Here is a 19,383-nt window from a genome sequence, read left to right on the forward strand (position 1 = left end):
TCTCGTGCCCTCTTCCATTGTTCAGAGGGCCCCGAGGCCTAGAACGGGCAGCATACGGACAAGGTCACACAGGGGGTCAGCGGTGGGCATGACAAGAACTCAAGCCCTGGCCTCCCAGCTGGACTGTGTCTACAGTGCAGACAGAAGGGGCAGAGAGCGGGCATACCCCGAAGAGGAAGCAGAGCATTTCAGACAGGTTTAACTCAGGTTCGTGGGATTATTCAGTCTCCATTCTGCCGACCTCGCGTGTGCCCACGGGCTTCGTTGAGGCCAGCATTCTGTGTTCCCACGCACATTCCGTGTCTGTACCTGACACACTCACACTCGTGGGCCATCAGCTGGGAGGCTGTGTACCCTTGTCCTCTGTCAAGGGCCCGGTCTCAGCAAAGCCGGAGGTCCAGGTGGGTGATGGGTGGGACGATATGAAATGAAGGAAATCTCCTAAGGGTCCCAAGAAATTATGGTGTCCAACTGACCCACTTTGCAGGAAAAGCAACTGAGACCCAGGTTGTTCAAGGACCCACCCAAGGATCTGGAAATAACAGTCCTAAAATACAAAATGCTGGGCCAAGGCATGACCTGTTCTTATGCTGCCCCCTTGTGGTTTGAGGAAGGACTGCCTCCAGCTGCCCAGCAGATCCCCCCCCCCCCCCCCCCCCCCAGCTGATCCGCAGATCTATTGGTCTACTTTTCTCCTTCCCAAGACAGCTCCTCTCCACCCCTGTCCAGGGGTATCATCCCCTTCCTGTTTCTCAGTTTGGAGGAGGCTTAAGGTCCAGCGGCACCCAAGTTTCCCCACCAGCTCCGTGTTGCTGAGCGTGTGGTTTTCACTAAGGCCCACCCGGCAGCCCCATGGACACATTTTCAGTCCTCACCTTCTTACCTTCTCTGGTTTCCTACATAACTGATCACACCCTCTTTCTTGAAATTCTCTACTTCCTTGGCCCCCATGAAGAGACATTCTCCTGGGGTTCCCCTACCTCCCTAACTATTCCTTCTCAGACTTTGTGGGCCTCTTGCTCCCTCCTGTCTCTGAATGTTGACATTTCCTGGGCCTCTGACATCACTGCTCTTGCCTGGATTTGGGGCTGGATCACCCAGCAGGAAGGCAGGTAGACAATTAGACCAGGAGTGCCAAAAAAGGGAGACAGGTAGGAAAATGTTAGTTCCTATCAACCCATCCATTTGGGGATGATGACATTTTTGTAACACACTTAAGTGTCATGTTTTACAACTTAGTGTCCTTTCTTTAGACCAATAGAAGTAGGGCGAGGACCACCATCTTTTCAGTGCTTAGGGCTGATGAGTGACCTCATCTATTCATTCATATTTAACTACCTGCCAAGAACCTTCCAACTCCCACGTGGATGTCACCAGACCTGATTTCAGCTGCCCCCTGGAAACCTCCCACCAATGTCCCCTGACTCTCAGGCTCAACGGATCCAAATCGTTCTTGCCATCTCTCCTCTGGCTCCCACATCCAGCACTGATGTCACCCGGGGTAACTTCATCATCATGCTCACCTCCTCTGGCTCCTTCTGACCACAGCCAGTCCTTCACCAAACCTGCCGAGGCAATTCCTTAATAGCTCTGGAATCCACCTGCTTCTCACCACCCCGCTCCTCCCCTTACCCTGGTCTGGGCCAACGCCTGTGTCATCCGGCTGGCCCTCCTGCCCCCACTCTCTTCTCATTATTTGGCTCTCACATGCCTATCTGACCATGTTGCTTCCCTGAGATCCCTACCTCCAAATACAGTCCATGCTCCTAACACTGGCCTTGAAAGTTCCCAAGATATGTCCTTACCATGCTCGGCAACCTCATTTCCCACCATCCATAATCTCACACTGATGCTCCAAGTACTGAGAGGGTCTCAAAGTTTGATGGCTAGTGAATAAACTGAACAGAAGGGCATCCCGGCTGGGTGGGGGTAGGATAAGGCTGGACGTATGGTCTCAAGCTGGTGATGACTTCCAAATTTGTCCACTCTGCCACTAAAGGCCACCAGCCTGCAGGTGGCTCCTGATCAGCTTGTACATCTCCCATGACAGGGAATTTCTTCCCTCTCGCCATCCCTGGACAGGCCCTACTGTTAGCAAATTTGGCCCCTGGAGTACATGGGGATAAGGGCACGGAACCGGAACTCTAGAGACCTTCATCCTGAGGGACACTTAAATTCCTTTTCCTCCCTGGGAGTCTCAGTTCCCTGGGTCTGGGTGCCCCCCATTACGGCCTAGCTGTGGCTCTAGGAAGCCAACCGGGCCAGACGGAGAGATTGCCAGAACAGCCGCCAGAGGGCAGTGCCGCCCCATACACGGGCCTTGGGACGGGCATGTCTTTGTGTCTCAGACTGTGTGGATCTTTCAGATTGAATCTCTGTGTGTGTTGGTGTGTATAACAACTGTGTGAGTGTATTACTTTGTGTGTTTCTGGATGGAGGATTTGGCCACGCCAGCTGGTGTATGTGGTTGTCCATTTTGGGGCACATCTGGGTCCTCCAATTCCCACCCCAGGAAAGAGTGTCTCTATCACTGGGAGGGTTCCAGGGAAGGACAGGGAAGAGCACAGCCTCACTCTGTGCATGATCCTCACCCTCTAAAAAGTCCTCGCCACCATCACCATCACCACCAGCCTCAGTGGCCATACCTGGGCCTCAGGCACCTGTCAAGTACAGCAATGACCCCAGTGAGAAGGGGCAGCGGGGCTTATATTGCTGGCTGGAGGCCTAGGGCTCAGAGGGACGGGCTGTCCTGGCCTTTGAGGCCCTTATGGGCTGGGAGCCATCCAGGCCCTCCCTCCCAGCCTCATATCCTCTCCTGCCCACCTACACTCTATAACAGGATGGGGTGAATATATCCCCATATCACAGAGGAAGTGTGGTAGTTTGGTCAGCCCTGAACTGGACACCAGGGCAACAGGGTGACTCAGCCCCTCTCCCCAGGCTTCCCAGTTGGGGGCCCTGAAGAAGGATGTGCACATAGCCCTGCTCACGGCTACAACAGAAGGGCATGTCTGGAAATGCGGGTGCTCAGGGGAGGGGAGCTGTCCGGTTGCCTGGCCTGGTGATGAGAATGGAAGGCATCTTAGGACGTACTTGGGAAGGGTCCTGGAGGACGGAGGAGGTGCCAGCCAAAGAACAGCATGTGCAAAGGCACCAGAGTGTGAGGGAGCACAGCTCCGCCAGGCTAGGTGCGTGCGTGCGGGGACTGCAGGATGTGGGCCCGGCGGGAGGCAGGAGGACGTGCCAACACGAAGGAATCTTCCCCCCAAGCAGCCTGGTTAGGGGGACGGCCAAGCCACCCCATCCTCAAAGCCAAGCCCCAAGTGGGATCCACCTCAAATCTCCATGGCCTCCACATAACGACAGATCCCCATTACTGTCCCTATTGTCCCCAAGGACCAAGAAGCCCAAAGGATTTCTACAGCGGGAACAGGGAGAGGGGAAGGGGCTGAAGAGTCCAATGTGCTTCCTGCTCTGGGCCGGGAGCCTCGCACCTGGAGTTAGAGACCCAGAGAGAGAGTCCCAAAGTGTGTGAGACACTCGGAGAAAGAAGAGAGAAGAGGGAGAGAGACACGGGGGAGAGACCAACGGGGTGGGGTTGGGGGGGGGGGGGGAGCCCGAGCGAGGAGGCCGAGGACACGGAGGGAAGCGGCGCAAGGAGGGGGCAGGGCGGACCCCGGGGCCGGCAATCAGGCCGGCAGGAGGCAGGTGGTCCGGGGCAGACAATGGCGCGGAGGAGTGCGGAACCTGGGACTAAATTTGGCGTTGCCTTTGCAGGGCGCGGGGCCGCCGTTCATCTCGATGCAAAGGAGAGACGAAATGAATATGCAGCGCGGGCTGTAATTGGGCCGCCGCGGCCGCCGCCGCCGCCGCCGCACTATAATTTTCCAAACAGGATCTTGCAATCAGGGCCTTATTCATTAGCGCATAAACAATTTTGTTTCTCGGCACTCGAGCCTGTCAATCACGCCGAGAGGGAACATCTTGGCCGGAGGCGCGGGCCCCCGCGCGCGCTCCCACGCGCGCCCCCTCGAGCGCCGCCAAGTGGCTTTGTGCCCCGGAGGCCGGAGGCCGTCGGGTGCTGGGGTGGAGGGGCACCGGAGCACGCTACGCGTCCGCGGTCCGGCCGGGAAGATGGGGAGTGCGCGTGCGGGGAGTGTGCGAGTGGTGCGAGTTTGGGGGATCCGGCCTCCGGTTCAAGCCCTGCCTCTGGCATCTGGCTCCGACCTCGGGCAACCCCCCCTCCTCTTTCCCACCTTCTGTTCGCCCCCTGGGAGATGTACTAAGTGCACTCACTTAGTGAGTAAGTGCTTAGTACTAAGTGCTTAGGGTGCTAAGGCTGGGGGGAACAGGGGGTGCTGGAACATAGGTGGGGCACAGGGGAGGGGCACATCTGGTTCCTTTTATTAAAGGGGGGTCCACGGAAATCTCATTGTCCCAGGTCCCAACCAGAACAGGCTCCTGCGACACTGGGTGCATCTGTGAGGTTCTCCAAAAGAGTTGGGCACAGCCCTGGGCTCACCCATAAAGGGGCACACATGCACGTGTGAGCTTGCATGCTTGCTGGGAGCAGGCTCTGTGTGCCCCAGGGCGCCTAGGATTCTGCATCAGCACCTGACTGTAGAGGGGCTTTGTGCCTGTGTGGTTGTGTCCGTGTGTGTCCTGTGATTCTGTGTGTGCATGTGTGTGTACCAGTCCATCTGTAGACACGCCTGTGTGAGTGGGCTGGGCTGGGGCTGTAGGTGCGGTTTCTTGGCTCCCTCTGAGACCATGGTGCTGAGTGTGGCTGCCCAGTGACGGCTGGGTGACAGATACTGAGTGGTTGAGGGAAGGCTGTGAGAGTAGGCCTATGTGACACTGTGTGTGTGTGTGTCCATCTATCTGTCTGTCTGTCTGTGGATGTGGGGCTTTGAGGGCCATGGGACCTGGCAGGACCATGTATTTGGGTGGTCCAAGCACTGGGGAGCGGTTTCTTTCAGAACAGATGACAGCTTCTGTTCTCTCCGCTTCCTCCCTGGCCACCCCTCCATCAGCTCACTTTCCCTGCAGTCAGCCAGGATGCCAATGCCCAGGCTGGGGAGAGGAGCAGCTTTTGCCCTATTGACGTCCTGTGCATTTGGTGGGGATGGGGGGGGGGGTGTCAGTCACCCACCCAGCCCCCTCCAGTGCTTCCTTCAGACAGTTCTGAGACCCAACCCCTGTTGCCTCCTCCATTAGGAGACCCTCCAAGGCCTCCAGAATTTTGGATCCAAACATTCTAATCAGCTGAGCTTTACATAGACAGGCCCATTGTACTGATGGGGAGCCAGAGGTCTAGAACGCTAAACAGGAAAGAGACCTCCCTGGGGTCCCCCAGCAAGTGGGGAGCAGAGCCAGGATTTGAACTCCTGTCTGTCTGGCCCCAAAGTAAGGGACAGGGTCCTGACTTCTTCAGATACAAACACAAATACACACATACGTGCCTGCACACACATGCACACCCATGCCGCCCAGACCAAGCCTCGGGCTGGCCAAGAGCAGAGGCATCAGGCCATGGAGATGTCCTACTTCCTGCCACTCACCACCCCCACCCCCTCCTCCTCCCCTTCTGCAGGGCCCCACCCCCACCTCCTATACAATCCCTGCTCCGCACAGAGACAAAGAATTTGAGGATGTGCCGGCAGCCAAGTGACAGGCCATCAGTCTCTGCCCAGACACCCTCTTCACAGCTCTAGACCCAGCCCGGATGCCACCCCACCCGCTGGTCACCCCCAGCACCAAGCCAGGAAGGGAGGTGGCCGGGGAAAGGGCCGTAGGGGAAGGCACGGAGTCCGGAAGGCTGGAGGAACAGTCTTCAACCTGTGAATCCGGCCGTGCCTGGCCCTGAAGCCTCCCTGCTCCTGTGTGTCTTGCTGCATGGCTGGCAGGCTAGCCCCAGCCCACAAGGGACCCAGGCTCTCTGTGGGGCAGCCACCCTGGGCGACTCCTGGAGGGCAGCTATGGCACCTGGGTGGGCTGGGCAGAGGCCAGAGGCAATGGCTTTGGAGGAGGAAGCCAAGATTTAAAGCCCAGCTCTGACACCTCCTGGATGACCTCGGGTAACTGGCCAAACCTTCCTGTGCCTCAGTTTCCTCAGCTGTAAAGAAGAGATATTTAACTTACTTGGCACTTGGTGCTTAGTAAAGTATAGGAGGACAGAAAACTCAAAAGAAGAGACCACTTGGACCAGATTTATTCCTGGAGCTCAGACCCCAGACACTGTTGGGAGATTTCACTCATGAGCCAGACTCCCAGCTGCTGGAGGCTACCGGGTCAGGGTTTCTAAGCAGAAGCCACACGAGTATGTCTTTCTTGAAAAATTGTCCCTTTCCAAGCCCTGTGTGACCCTTCTTATGAACAATGTGCTTTCAGGGCCAACGTGGGGCCTCAGCCTGAGCGGTCATTGGCTACTCTGCTCATGTATGGAGGCAGAACCCAAAGCCTTGAGGGTCACAGTCCCTTCCCCAAGGTCACCAGCTGGTAAAAAAGTTGTCAGGACTTGATCCCAAGCATTTGAGCACCAAGAACAGTGCTGTGCTATCCCTGCTCCCACCCTGCTGCTGCCTTGGTAAGAGATGGGCCTTTAGGTTGGGGACATCCAGGCTGGCCCCAGTCCAGCTTCTGGAGCTGGACTGCCCTGGTCAGCCCTGGTCACCAATCACTGTCCCTTTTGCAGGATCACTGGACTCAATGTGATCCAGGAAGAAGATGGCCTAAATGCACGTTCATCAGGAAATACTGGTTCCAAGGCCCTGAGCATCAAAGCTCAGGCAGCTGGGGGAAAGGAGGTTGAGGAAGAGGAGAGGAAGCTTGTCTCCAGGGAGGTGTAGAGTCCAGAGGCATGGATTTCCTTGAGCGAGGCCCTCTGTAGACCCCTCCTATACCCCACTCTTCCCTCCTGCGGGCTTTATTTACATCTGGGTGACCTGTGCAACATGAGGCAGGGGAAAGGGCTCAGAGGATTACCAAGCCAAGTGACCTCCAGAAAGGCACTCAACTTCTCTGAGCATCAGCTTCCTCATCTAGGAGATGGGAGGACTGGAGAATTTTCATGTAATGAGAATTACTACTCCAGGGGCGCCTGGGTGGCTCAGTCGGTTGAGCATCTGACTTCAGCTCAGGTTGCAATCTCATGGTTCGTGAGTTCGAGCCCTGCATCAGGCTTGCTGCTGTCAGCCTGTAAGCACAGAGCCTGCTTTGGATCCTCGCCTCCCCCCCCCCACCCCCCCCACCCCCACCTCTCTGTCCCATCCCAGCTCATGCTCCCTTTCTCAAAAAAAAAAAAAAAAAAAAAAATTACTACTCCATGTTCAATTGCTTTATTCTAGCTCTAGCCCCTACCACAGTGCCTTACACATAGTAAGTGCTCAACAAAAAGTCTGTCACGTGACTTAGTAAGTGACAAGGGCTGAACCCAAAGAAAGCAGCAGAAAAGGCTGAGGCTGATCCCTGTGTTCCCCTCCCCCACTCTAGCACCAGTCCACTGGTGTCCCACTGCGGACTCAGTGCCACCCAGGACCTCATTACCAGTGAGTGGGCTCCAGAGCCTAAACAGCTGTGCTGTCCAATGCAGTGGCCACTGGCCACATGTGGTGACCGAGCACTTGACACCTGGCTAGTCCCCGCTGAGGTGTGGTGTAAGTGTGGAATACACACCCGTTTTCAGACTTTGGACCAGAAAAAAGAATGTCAAATATCTCATGCATCCATTTTTCTATTGAAATGATACACATTGTGGACATACTGGGCTAAGCAAAATGTACTCTCAAACTAACTTCACCTCTTTTTACTTTTGTAATGTGTCACTAGAACGTTGAAAACGATATGCGTGGCTTATATTTGTGGCCTGTTACGTTTTTATGGCAAAGTAGTGGTCTAGAAGATTCTGCAGGCCCCAACCCCAAAGGAGTCAGGGGAAGACCCTAGACATTCAGTTACAGTGACCCAGGCCTAGTGCCCAGGTCGTGGGGTCTACCTCAGTTTCCCCACCTTATGTGGCCCTCTAGTCCTCCATGGTCCTAACATCCTGCATCCCACCTAAAATCACCCCACAGCCTCATCTGTGAGCTAGAACAGCACCTGTATGGGGCCGCACCCACCAACTCAGAGGGGGCCTCAGGCATATTTCCACCAACTGACCAACTCAACCTTAAGCCAGCCAATCACTGTCACCTTTACATGTCTCTAAGTCCCTACACCTCTCTCCATCCCTTCTGCCACTCCTCTTATCCAGGACTCATTCATTCATTCATTCATTCATTCACTCAGCAAGTATTTATTGAGCACCTATATACCAGACCCTCTTTTGGGTACTTGATATACATCAGTGAACAAAGCAAACGAAACCCTCTGCTCTTGTGGGCAGACATCCTAGTGGAGAAGACGGATCATAAGGAATAAATATTATAAATAAGCAGTTATGTGTTGGAAAGGATAAACGCTAATTTAAAAAATAGAGCCGGGTAAGGAAGATTGGCCTCCACATGGGGCCCCCTGCCTTCATTCTCCCCGTTTTGATGAACGCTCCGTGGGCTGCCGGCGGGAGCTCAGGTCCTACCATGCTACGCCCCTGCTTGCAAGCCCTCTCTGGCTCCCCAGTGCCTCCAGGTGAAGATCCAGGCTCCTCAGCCGGCCATGCAGAGCCCCCCGTGATCTGACCCTGCCCAGCCGCACCCTAGCTGTTCTCTAGCACTCCCTGTTGCTCCGTCTGTCAGGAACACCTTCTCGGATTCCTCTGTTCCTTCACGGGTTCCCATCCCTAGAGGATCTGCTCACTGTCAGGAAGGTCTGCACCCAGTCCCAGATGGATCTCTGCATCACGGGCCCGTGTGCAACGCCTGCTGCTGCATCATTCACTCACGTGCATGTGGATTCTGTGTGAGCTGGCTTGCCACAGACCCGTGTGGCCTCCCCCTCAGAGACGCAGAGCCAGCTCAGGGGCTGCCCAGGTATGTCTCGACTTCCCCAAGCCTCAGCGGGAACAGCGCTGCATTCAGGAAGTCGCCATGGCAACCGCCTGGCCCCGGTGCCATCTCCTGCAATCAGCGCTGGGACCTGGCCACCCGCTGGGCTTCCTGGAGATTTGTTCCCTGTGATGGGAGGCTGGGGGGACTCCTAGCCCTCCCCCTCCTCTCTCCATACTCCCCTCCCTGCCCCCAGCATAGCATGGCAAGTCTGCCAGGCTGGGACGGCACAGTATTTGGGAGAGGGTTCCCCTGGACTGGACTCAGGGACTGGAGCTCTGGTCTCAAGTCGCTGGCACCTTATGTGGCCTTGGATACATGCTTCCTTTCTCTGCACCTGTTTCCTTATCTGTGAGATGCCTTCCTCACAGGGTTGCTGTGGGGTCTGGGGCAACGGTATGGCACCAATTAGGTGCTCAACTAATGCTGTTATCAAAATTAAAGGGCTATAGCAACCCCTCGCCTTTACAGGGCTTCAAAGCACTTCCTGTCTGTTGCTTCACAGCAGCCCTTGAGAAGGATATTTAATGTCAATGTGACAGAAGAGGAGCCTGAGGTCCAGGAGGTGGAGAGAAGGCCCAAAGTCAGCAGCCCCAGCTGGACGGGGCAGGTCAGGAATGCTGGGGAGCCCCAGGAGAAAAGCTCTTTGGGAGGGATAGGGCTTGGGACCATCCTTCCTCTGCTGGCACGAAAACAGGTGGCCCTGCCTCCCTTCTACTCCCTGACAAGATTCCGGCTCTCCTCTCCTGGGTTGGAGCTGGGGAGTAAAGCAGGGCTTCTCAGATCCCAGGGCCCTCCTCAGTACAAAGAGCCTCGGACAGGAAGGAAGGAGGCCCGGGTTCCAGTCCCGACTGGTGCTGTGACCTCAGGACAGGGAATCACTTGCCATCTATCTCTTGGCTCCACTGAACTGGTGCTCCAGACCAGCAGGTGACCCCCAAGGGCACGTGCCACTCATACAGCCTGCGGTTCCCATTCTGTGTCCAGACAAGTTCGCGGTACATGGAGCCCTGGGCAACAGTGACCTTGAGTTTGTGAAATGCCAGGCACAGACCTCACCTACCAACTGCTGGGCCTTGCTTCCCACTCTCTTGGAGGGTCAGGAAACAGAACAGCGTCTTTTTCTCCCAGCTCCACCAGAGCCTTGAGTTTCTTACTTCGGGGGCCGCAGTGTCTGTTTCTCTATGTCCAATCCCCGCCAGAAATGTCACCCGAGTGAGGGGAAAGGCGCCATGTGCTTGCCACGTGCCTCTTGATCCTTTTGTGCCCATGACCCTATTTAATTCCCACAACAACTTGCAAGTTAGGTCTTCCTGTGTGCATTTCATGGGTGTGGAAACAAAGGCTCAGAGAGGTGCAGTCACTTGCCCAAGGTCACACAGCCAGTTAGTGGCAGAATGGGTATTTGAACCCAGGCTGACTCCAGAGCCAAGGAGAAAGACCACTCTCAATTTCTGCTTCACCCAGTCACCTTGTCCCACCCTCAATGACAGCCCTGCCCCTTGAACTCCCTTCCTTCCTCTTTCTGAGGCCCCAGGTGCTGCCCATGGTACCCTCCCCCCCGCCCCAACATCCAGGCAGAAAGATGCTTAGATTCAGAATTCCAGAGCATCAGAGGTGAAAGAGACCTTTGAGTTGACCCAGACCAGCTCTACCTGACCAGTTCTGCCTCCATACAGATAAGGAAACTGAGGCCCTGTGAGGCAGAGCCAGTCCTGGAGAATTAAAGGTATAGCTTCCCATCCGGGATGGGGCATGGTGGGAGGGGAGTCCCCATCCCACAGGACTCAAGGGGCTGCAGGCCTCAGAAAAAGGGGCTTCGGTGGAGCTCTGGGGATGCCTCCTAGGGCGGGCAGGTCTGCTGGTCAGGCCTCGCAGGGTTTGGTTTGGACTGACAGAGAGAAGAGGGAGCGGGTCAGACACCAGGGTGGGGGGTGGGGTGGCCTAGCTGAGCAGAGGGGTCAGGCAGCCTTGGCCCGACTCCCATCTGCAGCCGCAGGGCCAGCGCGTGAGGTGGAGCTGAAACATTCAAGCAGCTTCCTCTCCTTGGTTGGGAGTGATGTCGCCCATTTCCTGGATGTCCAAGAACCGGCTTCAAACAATAGCGCTGTCAGGAAGCCAGGAAGGGGCTGCTGCCCTGGGCCTGGGCCTGCCCCATCCCTCCCCACCTCCTGAGACCTGGCCAGGCTGTCCTTTATGCTTATCTCTTTGAGTCTGATGTCTCACTCTGTCCCCAGCCGGCTGTGTTTCTGCAGGCAGGCCACCTGCCTTCTCTGGGACTCAGCTCCCCATCTAAAACCCGGGGAACGTATCCTTAGTGTTAGCTGTTGTCATGACCGTTTCCACGATGGGCCTCCACAGCCCCCCTTTCATCCCTTTGCTCACACTGTTCCCTGTCTGCGCCCCCTCCCCCTCTGTTGCCCACACATCCAGCTTGCGCGGCCTTTGCCTATCTGGCTGCGGCCCCACGGGTAGCCCAGGGTGGGCAAGTCAAAAGTCTCGGCTCAGTTCTCAATTTGCTACTATCTGAGCCCTTCCCATCGGTGGGCCTCAGTTTCCCCATTTGTAAAGAGAATTTATTGGTCCCTAAGGTCTCGCCAGTGCTGGTGCTCCGCGAGGGAGTCCAGTCCCCAGCCAGATGCCCGGCACTGGGCTTGGCAATGAGTGGGAGCCCGGACCTGGCACGAGAGGGCGTCTGCGTCCCCAGTACACCAGCAGGCGGGACTCCTCCCCAGAAGATGAGAGCCACTCAACTGGTTCAAGCTGCCTCCAGGCTTGGGAGCTGGGTGGGTGCTTTTGTAGAGAACATGGCCTTTTCATTAGCACCATTGTCCACCAATTAGCCCAAGGCTGACTCACGGGGAACACGGCGCTGGGGGCCACCATTCAGGCGGGTATCGTGTCCTACTTCTCTGAGAAACCTAGGCTCCGCTGCCTGGCCCGCTTGTCTCACAACCCCGCTGTGGGTGCACCTGTCGCCTTGAGAGGGTGACGTTTATCGCACGTCTACCTACGTGGTGCCACGCGATGCACAGCCATCTTGTCACCGAGTCCACAAAACCACCCCCGAAGGGAAGCACTGTCGTCGTCCTCACTTCTCAGAGGAGGAAGCTGCACCTCAGAGACGTGAGGTGTATGTCTCCGGTCCCGCAGAGGAGCGAACCACTTCGTCACTCACCAGCCGGAGCAGCCACTCGGGTCCCGTTGGCCAAGGAAGCGAAGCGCTAGGTGGTCTTGGGCAAGTCACGTCCCTCCCCCTCTCGCCTGTTGTCTGTCCATCTCCAGTCGCCCAGCTCACCAACTCCTAACCCACAGCTCTGCACAGAGCAATGACTCCAGGTTTTGGAGCCAGTCAGGCCCGCTTTTTGATTTTGCTTCTCCCAGAGATAAAATACACATCGCTCCTGTTTTTAAGAAGCGCAAGCCAAGAAAGGGAGGTAGGCCAGTAGACGGATCATCACTATGTAATTTGGCACGTAATGGAGCCAGATCGCCCAGCAATCTTTCTGTGTCCACACGGAGAGCCACCTCAGGCCTCTTTCCGGCTGCCCAGGATCGCATTGCGTGGCTCTGTTGCAAGTCAAGTAACTACCCTGACACTACTGATGGGCACTTGGGTTGTTTCTCTCTCTCTCTCTCTGTCCATTTTTACAAATAATGCTGCAGTGAATCTCCCTGTACACATCTTAAAACACTTGAATCCGCACTTGCATTGTTCACATTTTTACAGATGAGGAAGGCCACACGCACACACCTCGTACTTCGGTGGATGCAGCAAATTGTCCTCTCAACATAATGCATCAATGCATGAGTGTGTTCCCCTCCCCACGGGCTAGGAGCGCACCCATTTCCCCCAACCTGGGCCAACACTCGATGTTATCCACCTTTCACAGCTTGGCTGAACTAATCAAATGGCATCTCACTGGGGCTTTGATCTGCATTGTTCTGACTACTCGTGAGATAAATCATCTTTTCAGATGTTTGTTGGCCATTCTGATTTTCTCTTCTGCAGACTGCCTGCCCACAGCTTTTGCAGGTGACTCTATTAGGGTGTTTCCTTCCCAGCCACTCTGACTCGGTTCTGTCCTAGTTTATCTTACTCCTGGCCTTTTGGCTTCTGATGTTCCGGTCTCCTCTCATATTCTAGATATTGCCTCCGGCTCCCACTGGTGAACCGCTCCCCCTCCCCCGTTCCCGCCCTCCACGCTGCACCAACCTCTAGTGTCAGCCAGCCTGAACCCATGAGGACAGAGTGCGTCAGACTGGACTTGGCCCAATCAGAAGGCAGTCCAAGCAGGGGATGGTCTCCAAAGGGTTCCTCCTTTAACTCTTAAGATCAAAGCCTTCATGGGGCACCTGGGTGGCTCAGTTGGTTGGGTGACCAACTTTGGTTCAGGTCATGATCTCACAGTTTATGAGTTCAAGCCTCGTGTCGGGCTCTGTGCTGACAGCTCAGAGCCTGGAGCCTATTTCAGATTCTGTGTCTCCCCCTCTCTCTACCCCTCCCCTGCTCATGCTCTGTGTGTGTCTCTCTCTCAGTAATAAATAAATGTTAAAAAAAATTAAAAAAAAAGATCAAAGCCTTCATAATAATCCTCTGAAGAAACTCAGTCTCAAATAACAAGAAAATTATTGGAAATAATTCCTAAATGGATGACAAACTCCCTGAACCTCTTCCATATCATGTCCTTTAAATGCCACTGTGGGTTTTTTATTTAAAACAAAGCCTGGTGGGGTGCCTGGGTGGCTCAGTCGGTTGAGCGTCTGACTTCAGCTCAGGTCGTGATCTCACAGTCTGTGGGTTCAGGCCCCGCATCTGGCTCTGTGCTGACAGCTTGAATCCTGGAGGCTGCTTTGGCTTCTGTCTCCCTCTCTCTGCCCCTTTCCTACTCTCTCTCTCTCTCTCTCTCTCTCTCAAAAATAAATAAACCTTCAAAAAACAGAAAAAAACAAAGCCTGAAATGCCCTTCTCATTTTAGGGAACTTTCCAGAATGAATTGCTCAGGGCTCAGGTGATTAGATCTAATCATGAAAACTCCACCATCTTCCCCAACAGGTTGGCTAGCAGAGAAACAATGTTTCACATAATTCTGGACATGGAAAAGAGCCTCCATACCGTCTTAGTCAAATACTTCACTTTACAGCTAAAGAAACTGGCCAAGAGGGGAAGGTGGCTTGCCAAAGTCACACAAGTCAGAGATGGAGCGGGGAACAGGACCCCAACTGTGAATGCTACCCATCACCCTAAAGGGGAAGAAAAGATGCCAATGGATTTACTGGAAAATTCTTAGGTCTGAGTTCACCACTGGGAACCTCAGATCCTTGGAACCCAGCAACACAGTGGTGCTCTGTGGTCAACAGACAATCAAAATGAATGAATGAATGAATGAATGAATGAATGAATGAATCCTGTACCTCAAACTACTGTCACATCACCTAATACTGTAGTTTCAGATGGCAAGTGGAAGAAACATTATTACCATCCTTTTTAGCTTCAACTCTTCCACCAGAGCAGCAGAATTGATTAAAACAAGGCTTCCAGAAAGGGCATGCCTGCTTAATTTGCATTCAACCCTCAAATTAAAGGAACACCAGCATGCAATTATATTTTTTCTTACCATAGCCTAATCTGACCTTCTATGCATTCTCAGTTCACAGACAGCATTTTTACTGAGACTGTGACAGAGGTTTCTGTGCTCTTTTTGAAAAACACAAAAAACAAAAAAAAAACTGAGGGTTTCCTGTGTTCTCCATTGGTGCTAAATCATTACAGTAGAAACCAGAAACTGTCCTTGAGCAGAAAACACCCCTCATGTCCATTCTACGTGCAAGATGACACATTTATGATTAACTAAGCTACCCCCTTTTGAAGAGGCCAATAGCTGTGTAACATTCACCCAACAAAGAGTTATCAAGCACTGACTATCCACCAGCCACCATGACAGATGTAGATGTAGTGGAAAATGGGACGCGATTCTTGCGTACAAAGAATAAGACAGCTGTGATGGACAAGATGCTCTTGAATACGGAGGAAGTGAAGGTGTGGTTCACTCTGGGAGGAACTGAGGGATTATTTCACAAAGGTGACAAATTCTAGCTGCATCCTGAAGGAGAGTTTAGCAAGAGGTGGGGGAGAACTGAGGGGCAGAGGTCGTGCACAGGGAAAGGTGCAGGGGTCTGGAGTGGTGGAGAGTCCAGCGTGGATGGAGTTGGGGAACAGTGGCGACAGAGGAAGCTGGAAGGGTCTCGGTCAGACTCTGGAGCGAGCGACTAGCACACTGAGGAGTTTGGACTTTACCCAGCAGTCTGTGGAGTCACCTATGACAGAAAATGTCCCTGTCAGGTCAAAGGCAGAGAGAAGCAACTGCGTGGGGCTTGTACCCACAAAGCCACACCCCAGCCAGCCTGTTCCGGAAGCACGCTGAGCCCTGTCCTGCCTCGGGTTTGCTCCTGCTGTTCCCTCACACTGGACACTCTTCCATCAGCTAACTGGCAGGCTCCTTCTCATCCAGGGGGAGGAAGCTCAGATACCACTGAGACCTCCCATGGCCTCCCTTCCTCAACATACCCCCACTCCCTAGCTATTGGCTTTCATATCAACCCTGTTTGGTTCCTTCACAGGACTCAGCACAACGTAAGACCATCCCGTTCATCTTGTTTGTGTATTGACCTGTTGATTGCCTCCACCCCTGGAATAGAAGCCCCATGAGAGCAGGGCCCCATCTGTCTTGATCATCTCCCATGCTTAGAATGATAACTAGCACACAGCAGGCTGTAAAATACTTGCTGAATGAATTAAGGAATGCGTTAATGTATTTCCAGGATGCTAGCTGCAACTATACTCTTTTCTCTCACGGAAGAAAGTATATTTGAGTGGTATTATTTGTCATAAAATCTGTATGCCCAGGCCACACAACAGGGCAACCAGAATATCTTAAGTATGGGATCCAGACAGACCTCGCTATTTCAATGTCTCCTGGTGATCCCAATGTGCATCTGAGGCTGAGATTCAGTGGCTTTGAAGGACAAGAGTGAGGCCGTTGGAATCCGACGACCTCCATTTCCTTCCTAGATCTACCACTCACAGATCTGCTTCTCACACATAAAGCCTGGGGCTTCTTACTTAATCTAATCTCTTGAATCTGTTTTGTCTTTTAAAGTAAATACATTTGTAAATTTCAATATCTTAGTTAAACAAATTCCTGGCGACACGTATTACAAATGAGCAAGACACAAAAAGATGTCCCAACCCCAAGCTGAGACTTCCTATGTGGTAGAAGCAACTGACACATTTTACACCCAAGTATGTCATGATCCAGGGCATAAGATTTCAGGGCATAAGAATGCATCTTTTATTACACCCAAAGCAACTCAGCTAGGATTTGATCCCTACTATGATGGCAATTTAACCTCAAAGATCGACTCCTATCTCTACATAATTAATGTGTTTGTTTGTTGTTTCGTAGCAAGGAGGGGATTTGGAAGTTCTTTGGAAAAATAAACATGGTGTACAGTTAATCATTTCCTGGATGTCTGTCATGTGCAGGGCATGAGAATATAGAAATATAAATAAGAAAGAAGTCCAGATCTTACAGTACTTAGGCCAGAGGAGACACGACACACCCAGTGCCATGACAGGTGTTACGCAAATAGAGTGTTTAACGATCGCTAGCATTTATCAACACTGTATGAAGCATCTGATGCCTATAACTCATGAGGTCCTCAGAATCATCCCAGGAGGTAGGTACTATCATTATCCCCCTCATTTTATAGGTGAAGAAAATAAAGTACAGAAAAGTTAAGTGACTTGCCTAGGGTCACACAGCTATTAAATGGCAGAGCCTGGATTCAGATCCAGACAGCCCAGCTCCAGAGCCCTTGTGCTCAACCCGCATGTTACATTGTGTCATGGGAACAAAGGGGCAGGAAAGACCACTTCTGGCTCTAGGAAGGGGACACTTCCTGGGGAAGACAGCATTAGAGGTTGCCTTGAGAAGTGGGTAGACTTTCAAGAGGCAGGGGTGGGGGAAGGGTCGTCTCCCAGTGAGTGGATGGCAGCATCAGTGAAGATTTGGAAATCAGAGAACACTCTTGAGGAATGGCATTTGGGAGACTGTAGGGCACATGATAAGGAGAAGATAATGGTGGGGAAATGGGCTAGGCTAAGGCCAGATAATGGAGTGTCAGAATGCCAGTAAGGATTCGGGCTCTAGTTAATAGCCCTTCGGGAGCCACTGAAGGTTTCTGAGCAGCACAGGCACACACAGCAAGTCGGATGGACCGGGGGGGGGGGGGGGGGGGGGGGGGACGAGGTGATGGCAGGAGACAGATTTGGAAGTAGTGTTAACAATCCAAGCAAGGGGAACAAAAACAAACCCGGACAGTGACCGTGAGATAAAAGCGGAAGTAACAAATGTGAGAGATTATGGAAGGAACTCAGCAGGGCTGGGTGTTGGATTAGAACACAGAGAGGCGTGAGAAGTCAAAGGTGCGTCTCATGTTTGATTCTGGAAGGATGGAGACACCATTCACTCAGATAGGGAAGACAGGAACAGGCTGGGCAGAGGAAAAGGGGCAGATAAATTTCCTTCGGAAATGTGAGGAATCCGTCTCCTTATTCTCAAGCCAAACCAGCCAGGAGATTTTATTATTGGAAGCTCTCTCTGCTCAGAGATCCTTCGCACTGCTTTCAAATTGTTCCGTGACCTTTTACCTACTGAAATTGAGAGACGCATTTGTTCTGAGAGATTTGGGGAATTCTACCTTTACTTAGACTCTTTGGTCCTAGAAGGCTGTGATGTGGTGTCATTCCATCAAGAATACAGGAAAGCCAAACGTGAGTTTCTTTGTTCAAGGAATTCAAAGCAAGGTGGGGGGGGTGGGGGGGGGGTAGGCGAGAACTTCTGTCCAACTTGGGCAAAAGTTAAAACATCCTACAATTGAATTTGCAGCCATTAACGGTTCAGGACTTGCTGCTCTGATTCTAAAAAGGTGAATTAACATTCAAGGGAGGGCCTGGTGCTAGACACTGCAGCAGGATAGATTAATCGTATACAGATCCTCCACCCAAAGATAGTGTGGTTTATTCCCTTGTTAACCAAAGTGTGGTCCATGGACCGGCAGCATCAGCACCAACAAGAAGCTCACTGGACATCTCAGGACCTACTCCAGACCTATTGAACCAGAATCCTCATTTTAATAAGATCTCATGTGATTTATATACAGAGGTATATACTTATAGACTTTGGAATCAGATGTACCTGGATTTAAATCTTAGTTTAACCACTTGCAACTTATCAGCACTTATCCTGGTCTATCCTGGCCACTTATCAGTGGCCTATATCCTGGTTGAACCTTAAAATAACTTTGACTGCTTTCAAAAACTCCAGCCCCTGAAAAAAAAAAAAAAAAAAAATGGGGCGCCTGGGTGGCTCAGTCGGTTGAGCGTCTGACTTCAGCTCAGGTCATGATCTCACAGTTTGTGAGTTCAAGCCCCACATTGGGCTCTGTGCTGACAGCTCGGAGGCTGGAGCCTGCTTCGGATTCTGTCTCTCCTTCTCTCTCTGCCCCTCCCCCACTTGTGCTGTTTCTTTCAAAAAAAGAAATGTAAAAAAAATTTTCCAAAAAAAACCAAAAAAATCCAGGCCCTGTCCATACTGCAGACCAATTAAATCAGAATCTCTGGGGGTAGGAACCAGACATTGGTGTTTAAAGGTCTCCAGGTGATTCACACGTGCATCCAAGGCTGAGAACCACAGACTTTGGAGAACAAGTGTGGCCATTGAAGCCAGTCTTCATTTGCATTCCACATCTACTATTTCTGAGGCAGACTGGGGCTTCTTAACCTTTCCTTAAGCTATAGTTCCTTGATGGAATGGACACGACAAATAGAATCTCTTTCAAAGGCTGAGCATTGGAAGAGTTGATACGTGCGAAGCACTTGGCATAATGCACAGAACTCAATGAATATTTATTATCATTTATGCAGGTCCCAGTTTCCTTTGCAGAAAAATCTAAGAAGCAACACAGAGCTTGAGGTATCGTAGAAATGCCAATCTGTGACCATGCTCATACTTTCCCCACCAGGGGTGACTTCTGATTACCTGGCCATGAAGAGGCTAATAGATACACTGCCTTAGCTGTTTTTAGAATTTAAGAATCTATTCTTTTTCATTAAATTTGAGAATGAGATAAAGGCAGGTGGCAAGATCTTTTGCGGAACAGGTGAGAGTGAGATTCACCCCAAGCGCTCCCAACTGTGGAGCGGGGGAATAAGGTGGGGAGGGGCAGGGCCAATCACTCAGAGCTTTGTCTTTGGCCTGTTTGGACCCTCTGGGCAGTGACAGGCCCTGCACCTCCTCTAATGCCTCCTAGCACTCTCCCTGCCTGGAGGCTCTACAGT

This window comes from Panthera pardus, unplaced genomic scaffold (assembly GCF_024362965.1).
Source record: "Panthera pardus isolate Hobbes unplaced genomic scaffold, ASM2436296v1 HiC_scaffold_20, whole genome shotgun sequence".
NCBI classification, from domain to species: Eukaryota; Metazoa; Chordata; class Mammalia; order Carnivora; family Felidae; genus Panthera; species Panthera pardus.